The sequence below is a fragment of the Gossypium hirsutum genome, chromosome A13, assembly GCF_007990345.1.
Source record: "Gossypium hirsutum isolate 1008001.06 chromosome A13, Gossypium_hirsutum_v2.1, whole genome shotgun sequence".
Taxonomy (NCBI): Eukaryota; Viridiplantae; Streptophyta; class Magnoliopsida; order Malvales; family Malvaceae; genus Gossypium; species Gossypium hirsutum.
In genome coordinates, this window is record NC_053436.1 from 37,577,173 (window position 1) to 37,586,024 (window position 8,852).

Sequence of the window (8,852 nt, forward strand, 5' to 3'; positions counted from 1 at the left end):
AGCGTCGGACAAAAATGTCAATAACTTCTCTAATCAAATCTTGTTAAAAATTTAAATGTTGGTAAAAATTAATCCATTTAAGATAATTTTACATGGGAATAAATTATTTTAGTATGATTCTAAAAAGTATAATTTTTAGACACCAATAAAATAATACAACATCATCAAATTTTAAAGATAACGAAATTTTATTATATACTCATATATATCTACTATCTTCTCTAACTTAATTTTTATTAAATTAAATTATTTAAAATAATTAATTTCTTAAATTATAAACAAACATATTTTCTTGTTTTACAATTTTTAATATTTTTTTCATAAGTTATTCAACCAATTTTTAAAAAAAGAATTAGTAAACAAAAAATTTATTGCATTAAATTTTTCGTAATAAGAATTGTGTAAATTTTAAAAGTTTTATATTATTTATTTATTTTATTTTTAATTACTTATATTTTAAAATAAATTAAAATGGAAGATTCAATTGAATATAGACGAATGTATAATATGTATTTAAAATTTTATTGGGTGGTAAATTTTTACCGATGCTAAGATATTCCCAATTTACAATATATGCACGTTATTTTTTATATTATAGTTATTATCTGGTGCTGTATGTATAAGTCTAAATTCACACGTACACTCCGGCCAGCATCAGTTTCGACTCTCTCACCCAGTTTTTGAAGAAAATATTGAAGCCATTTTTGTCTATGAACTCTTCCTTTCTTTCCTTTTCTTCTTCTACAAAGCTAGAAAGACTGAGGGAGAGCTTTAATGGAGGTTCAAAACCAAAATAAACAGAAGCCCAATTCAGATCAAGTAGTCCTCTTCATGGATGAACCAAACTCCAAACACAAAGAATCATCTCCTCAGGCACAGGCTCAGGCAGATAGTAACAACATTACCCTTCCACTCTCACAACAACAAACCCCCGCAAAAACCAAAACTCTTCGCCGTCTCAACTTCTCCAAACCCAGAGCCCGTTTTGCAGAAACAACCTTCCCTCTAACTCCCAAACCCATCCCCGAATCCGATGAAAACCAACCCTTATACCCTCACCACGATACCTCCTCCACCGACTCCGATGACGACTGGTTCGACGACGAAGAAGAAGATGGTAATGTAGGAGATAGTAAGGAAGCCGAGTACAGAAGAAGAAGAAGAAAAAGAAAGATCAACAGAAGAGCTTTAATTGAGTTCGTTCTCTTCATCATTATCATGATTTGTTTGATATGTTCTTTAACTCTACAATCGCTCCAACACAAACTTTGTTGGGGTTTAGAGTTATGGAAATGGTGTCTTATGATCATGGTTTTGTTTTGCGGACGCTTGGTGTCGGCTTGGGTTGTTGGGTTCATGGTTTTCCTTATAGAACGGAATTTCATGCTTCGTGAAAAAGTTCTATATTTCGTTTATGGATTAAGGAAGAGCTTTCAAAACTGTGCTTGGTTAGGGTTAGTTCTTATATGTTGGATGATCATGTTCCCTGATATTCACAAACAAAACATCGTTGTTAAAAAACATTTCTCGGCCTGATTGCTGTTCTAACCGGCGCCACCATTTGGCTACTGAAAATCGTTTTGGTGAAGGTATTAGCTTCATCCTTTCACGTAGCCACCTTCTTTGATCGCATGAAAGAGAGCGTTTTCCATCACTATATCCTGGATGCACTTTCGGGGCCTCCCTTAGACGAAGAGCCTAAAAAACGAGGACTGAAGCATGCTAAAACCATGCCTGCCAGGCTGAGCCCGGAAGGCAGCGGCGGAGGCGTGGCCAGAACGTTGTCGAAGAAAGGGTCGAGAAGGATTGACATGGAGAAGCTGAAGAAGCTTAGCTTGGAAGGGAGAGCTAATGCATGGAGCGTCAAGAGGCTGGTCAACTACGTTAAGTCGTCGGGATTGTCCACGATATCCAGGACGGTCGATGATTTTGGGGCGGGGGAATCGGAGATTAACAGCGAGTGGGATGCTCGGACATGTGCTCAGAGGATCTTCAAGAATGTGGCCAAGCCAGGGGCCAAGTAAGTTTGCCTTTTAACCCTGTTATTGCTTAATTCCTCATTGCCCATCGGAATCTAATGAATCATTTTATAATCTCATTTCTTAGATTGAAGTTGAACCATGAAAATAAAACGCCAAGGATTTATAGATACATTGAATACCATCCCATATTATCCATAATTGTTTTAAAAAAAAATTAATGAGCTAGAAAGCACTATCTAATGCATCAGCTCTGTAAAATTAATTACAAAATTTCAACATTTGGAAAAAGATCATATTTTTATATAAAAAAGAATAAGCATCCATTTTTTTCTTTTACATTTTCTAAAAGCAAAAAGGCTGCTAATTGCAGGCCCATAATTTAGCACGTATGCAACATGATATGCTCCCAATTCCATCTCTACTTTGAAACATGCTAGAATTCCAGTCATCATCAAGTCATAGAATATATATAGTCCAACCCCACTGCGCACTCATTCCGTTTGATATATAAGAACAGGAATGTCACTCTGTCACCTTTTATTTATTTGAGACACTAATTCCTTCTGTCTTAATCAATCTTTTTCTTTTTAGAATATTCAAGAATTTATAAAAAATAGAGGAATGCAGCCATTATCTTAGCTGTGATATGCACTTTCACAGCAATTAAATCTTGTGCACAGAAAGTGGGGAATATTTATATTTATAGTGGAAAATGCACACTCATCATTGAACTCCACTTGGGATTTTCTTTTCTTTCCAAGGTTTGGTTGACAACAAAAATCCTAGGATTTTTTTTACTATAGGTAAAAATATAAAAATACACCGCTTTTACAATAATATAATTTATTTATTTTTTAATTAAGTTAGTATTTTTTGACTTGTGATATCATCCAACTTAAAATCATCCCTAAACAATTTAAATACGACTTTAATCAATTCCTACAATCATTCTCTATTTTTTTAATATTTATTTTTTTAATATTTTATTATATGTCTATAAGACACTTGTTAAATCCTTGACTTTACTTATTTGTGAAGTTTAAAAACTCTACTGACGGTGCACCAAATATGTTTCATATTAATTTCTAATATTTTTTTTGTGGTAATACAATAAAAATACTAATGCAATATTAAAAATTGGTTATTATAAATAATTCCCATGTAAATTTAAAAATATTGTGAAATTAGAAAACTTCAATATAAACTTATTATATGTAATGACTAATGTAGTAATTTTATTGTTATAATTTCAAATAATTGAAAGAATGAGCAAATTTAAGGGCTAATTGAGTAAATTTAAATTTCAAAAGTACTTATAAATAAAGTATAAAATGTTGAGTGGTTTAATTTGTAAATTTGTTCCTTCAACTTTAATAATTGAAATTTTCTTTCCTTACTTTCCATTTTTGCAGTACATTTGAGAAAAAAAACTTTTTTTTTTCATTAGTAGCTTTTTGCTTTTTATTTTTAACCGTTAATATTTTTTCTAAAACCAGTAATCACACGACACCGACTAAACTTGAATCTCCAGTTTTAAGTTACTAGAAAATCATAAAGTCAACCGAATTTATTTTAAAAATAAAGCCATTTCTTATTTTGTATCTTGTATTTGAAAAAAAAATGTATTTTTTGTGTTCTTGAAAATTAAAAAAATAAGGTCATATTTTTCATCTTCTTCGAAATTGAATACAATCTTTTAACTTTCATCTTTTGAAATACTTAAAACCTACAAAAACATTATCACCATGTCATCCTTTGATTTTCGAAAGTAACAGTCTTCTTTAACACGAGGGTATTAAAATTCATTGAAGCACTTAAATTATAAAAGACTACAACTTCTATCAATTTATATTAGTGTTTTAAAAATTTTCAAAATTAACTCAAATAATCTATTTATGAAAAAAATTCAAACATAAACAATTTTCAATTCAATATGCAATCGAAAAAAAAATTACTGATATTGTTTTTACGAAAGTATATAAAGATGAACTTTTAAAAATTAGAAAGCGATTATCTTTTTTGGTGTGAGAGATTTAAATTTTAATGAAATATTAAACTCGTCAAAACTTATTAAAAATTTAATTTAATTTTTCTTTTTTATTAGATTTAAAATCATATTGAGGTGTATATAATTTTATGTTATTTTTTTAATTATTTTGCATATATGATATACTAATATTAAATTTTTAATTATTGTGCATTTTGATAAAGAATTATGTGTAGAAACATTTATGGTATAAACTGTTCATTAATTAAGCATAAGAAAAATTTTAAAAAAATATTATTATCATTGTCATCTTTTAATCGAAAATATTTAATAAATATAAAAAAAACATATATGCAGTAAAGTATTATATAATTAATTTTTTATATTAGTTGTGTTATTTATAAAATAATGATAATAATTATATCCCATTAAAAATATTTAAGGAGAAGGAATTGTAGGAAATTGTTATTCCACATCATCCTTATCCTTTTTCAATAGTAAAATGACTAACAAATTTTTCCTCTTGATTTTTAGTGTTTTTCTCCTGAAAAATTTTTAATTCAACTAAAAAATGTAAAAATGCAAGAAAAAAAATATGATTTGATATTCTCTTATTGGAAAAAGATAAATATGGTGTGAAATCATAATTTTATATAATTTTTTCTCATATTTAAATTTATTATATTTAAATAATTAAAAAGATATACATTAAATATACATTAAAAAGATATTACTTTAAAAACAAAAGTTATGGGCCAAAAATTCAGCACTAATATTTAAAGAATATTTGTAAACTAATTTGAAAAAAAATTATTAGCAATTAAAATATTGTCACTAATTTAAGCATAAATAAAGGAAGAATTTAAACCTAGGAATTAAAAAATTGTTAAAGTTGTTATAAAAAAAACTGTCAGGTTGAAAAATCTAAGTAGTAATATTTATTAGGAATAAAAATATCAGAAAAATTCTTAAATAATTATTTATTAAAAATATATTTTTTGTCATTAATATTTTAATATACACCAGTAATTCACGTGATATGTTATTAATATTTTTAGAATTAATTTATTGAGTAGTAATGATTCAAATCATCGTAGTTATCATTATATGATTTTAAAGATTTGTTTCCTAAATTTAGTTAGTTGACCGTGATCAATTTTATTATTAGTCAAGCTGAAATGTTCTTATTTATTAGAAATAAATATATTTTTTATCATCAATTTAAGAGTAAAATTAGAAGGGTATAATTTAAGGATAAAATTATGTTTTCTATAACATGGTAACCTGCCAAGTATTAATAATTTATGGTTCGAGAATTCAACTATAATATATTGGATTATATTTCATAATTATAACTCTAAATTGCTATTGTATATACATATTAGATTAATAACTTTAAATTACTATAATATATATTAAATAAATAAGATAAATGATTTTGTTTTTGGTATCTAATAAATTTTAATAAACTTTGTTTGGGAAAAGAAGGGAAATTATATAGATAAGGTATTTTCCAAAGGTAAGGTTACTAATTTCAAAAGGTAAATAGAAATGAATAAATCTTTTTAAAAGAAAAGCAAAGGTAAGGTTAGTTTTTACAAACAATGTGAAAGTGTATAGATAGTGTTGATTGAGAATGACGACGCATCGTAGAAACCAAAAAATGGTCCTAAAATCACATTTGTCCATAGGAATTGTACGGCTATATAATATATGTGATACTCGACCATTCACTGCATGGTTTTATGTTTTATGTTTTTTTCTGTTTGGCATTACAAATTATTTTAGCTTTTAATTCTTTTTTAAAAAAATTAACTTTCTATTTAATTTTTCATCTCTTTTAATTTTTAAATTTGCATTATTTATCAAAACAATTCAAAACGAATGGATTTTTCTATTATTTTTAGTATTTAAACTTGTACTATTTGTCAAATTACCTCAAAATAGATAGAATAACTTTGCTGATGTGATATCCACATGAATTGCTAAAAGATGATTTTAAACAATATTTTTAAAAAATTAAAAAAAATTATAAACAATATTTTTAATTTTTTTAAAAATTAATTACTTGTCAACATGGACTGCACATGGATGCCACACTAGTAAAATTAATTTTTTTAATCTATTTAAAGATGATTCAAAAAATAATACAAATTAAAAAATAAAATAAAATATTAAAATAATTTTTTTATAAGGCAAATAAATAATTATGTCTTTCAGTTTTAAAGAACCAGGGGCTACATACTTTGTCTCTTTCCATCAACAAAGCATAGGAAAGGAAGTTTCCTCAATTTATTTAAATTATAAATATTGAAGTTTTAATCTATTATCCATATATTAAATATTAGCATTAAGTTAAATACATATTTCTACTAATTATTTATCATAATTTATGAGGTGTAGTTTAGTGACTATTTATCTTGTTTTTTTTTTAATTATGTGGTTGAAGATTTGATTCCTACTCATAAAAATGGAGTACATTTCGTTACCTTTATTTCTACAAAAACAAAAGTACACATTTAATATATAACTTTGTTTTAATTGAATAGTTGGGTTGAACATATAATCTTATAGATTACACGAGTTTAACTTTTCATTAATTTAAATAAATTTATGTCAATATAGATAGGATTTAAATGAAATTTTTAGTTTAAGTTGAGTTATTCTATTATTTCAAATATAAAGATGTAATCAAAATAATAAATTAAACCTTAGAATAAAAACGAGAAAAAATTGTCGCACAAGCACACAAAAGAAGAGAAATAATATTTGATTTTAAGATTCATTCTCCATCAACTTTGTTTTAAAAGTACTTTCAACTTAATCATTTTCCCTGCATTCTCCTAAATAATTATCACCTCTAACTTAAATTTTTATTTTAATTCTCTTTAATAAATACATATAAAGGTATATAGAAGAGGAAGACCTATTGAAGTTCTTGAATAGTGAAGAAGTTCATACTATATTTCCTCTCTTCGAAGGAGCCCTTGAGACTGGAAAGATCTCCAAATCTTCCTTTAGAAATTGGGTGGTAAGATTCAATTATGAGGCTTTATTTTTAAATAATTTAATTTTAGATCTCATATTTTCTAGTGATTTATATTGCATTTTCATGTAGAATATGTGTATGTACATCAATTTCACTGTTTAATTAAAAGTTTTAAAGTTAAAATTACTTTTATAGAATGTAGTATAAAAGTTTGAAATTTCAAATTTTAAATTAAAAATTATAGTCTAATAATTATTATTGTTGGTAATTTTTATTAAAATTTGTCAATTTGATTTTAGTCATATGTCATGTCACACAATGGCAACCTAATCAGCATGTTAAATTGACAAATTTTGAGAGAAAATATTTATAATTTTAATGGTTGTATTAAGATTTTAAAATAATACAAAAGTAAAAGCACTTAATTTTGAATTTTTAGTGGGTATTTTTTTTAAATGATTAATTGTATTGATGAATAGTACGTTAGTATCCAGGTACATGCATATGTTGAGCGCAAAGCCTTGGCTCATTCCTTGAACGATACCAAAACAGCAGTCCAACAGCTGCACAGATTAGCAAGCGCAATAGTTGTTGTGATTATAATCGTAGTTTCCCTTCTAGTAATGGGGGTTGCTACCATTAAGGTCATCTTCGTTGTTACATCTCAGTTGCTTCTTGTGGGATTCATGTTCCAAAACACCTGCAAAACCATCTTTGAATCCATCATTTTCGTCTTCGTTATGCACCCTTTTGACGTGGGTGATCGTTGTGTCATCGATGGAGTTCAGGTAAAGGGATGGTTTATTTCTTTACAAACGAAAATCAATATTTAAGATATTGATTGATTGCAAACCGCAGATGATTGTGGAAGAAATGAACATATTGACTACAGTGTTCTTAAGATATGACATGGAGAAGATATATTATCCGAACTCTGTTCTTCTTACAAAGCCTATTAGCAACTTCAGAAGAAGCCCCGACATGGGAGATACTGTTGATTTCACCATTGATGTCTCTACTCCTATTGAAGATATCAATGCTCTCAAGAAAGCTATACAATTGTAAGTACTCTACTTCACCGAAACATGAATAATTAAAACAAGATGTAAATTAGAAAGATGAAGTGAGAGGGAAATTGCAGGTATATTGAGAGCAAGCCAAAGCATTGGAGTCCAAAGCACTCGTTGATGTTCAAGGAGATTGAGAACATGGACAAGATGAAGCTGGTTCTTTGCGTTCAGCACACAATAAACCACCAAAACTATGGCGAAAAAAGCAGTCGAAGATCAGAGCTGGTGTTTGAATTGAAAAAGATCTTCGAGGCTCTTGGTATTAAATACCGTCTTCTGCCTCAGGAGGTTCATCTTATCACCAACCAGCTTAACAACATCATGCCCAATGCCAATGCCAATGCCAGAATCCCCACGTAATCAAATATATATATATATATATCCATTTCTTCAACAGCAAAAAGAAAAGAAAAGAAAAGAAAAGAAAAAAGGAAAACCTATTTCCTACGCTTGTTTTGGACCTAAAAGTTCGGTGTCTTTAGAACGGGTAACACTTTGAAATTGATTGTTTTAGTTTGTACATTTTGATGGGGTAATATTGGTTTCAATAAGATAATAAAGATAATGAATTTAGTTATGGTAGTAGCAACATTAAAATTAATAATGAAATACTTATTTAAATTTAAAAATAATGACGGTGGTAAGGTGAAAATAAATTTAAAAAAAATTTAATGAGTGTCTCTATATATAATAAAAATAAAAATATTAAAATCATATTTATATTATGTAATAACTTTAAAATTATATTAATGTTAAATAATAATTAAAAAATTTTAAATTAATATTTATATCAAAAATAAATTAACTATTTCAATTATATTTAT

General features: G+C 27.1%; 1 pseudogene; it reads left to right on the forward strand.

The window, feature by feature from the left end:
- Positions 1 to 541: 541 nt before the first annotated feature.
- Positions 542 to 8,605, forward strand: LOC107939207 (mechanosensitive ion channel protein 10-like; annotated as a pseudogene).
- The last annotated feature ends 247 nt before the right edge of the window (positions 8,606 to 8,852 follow it).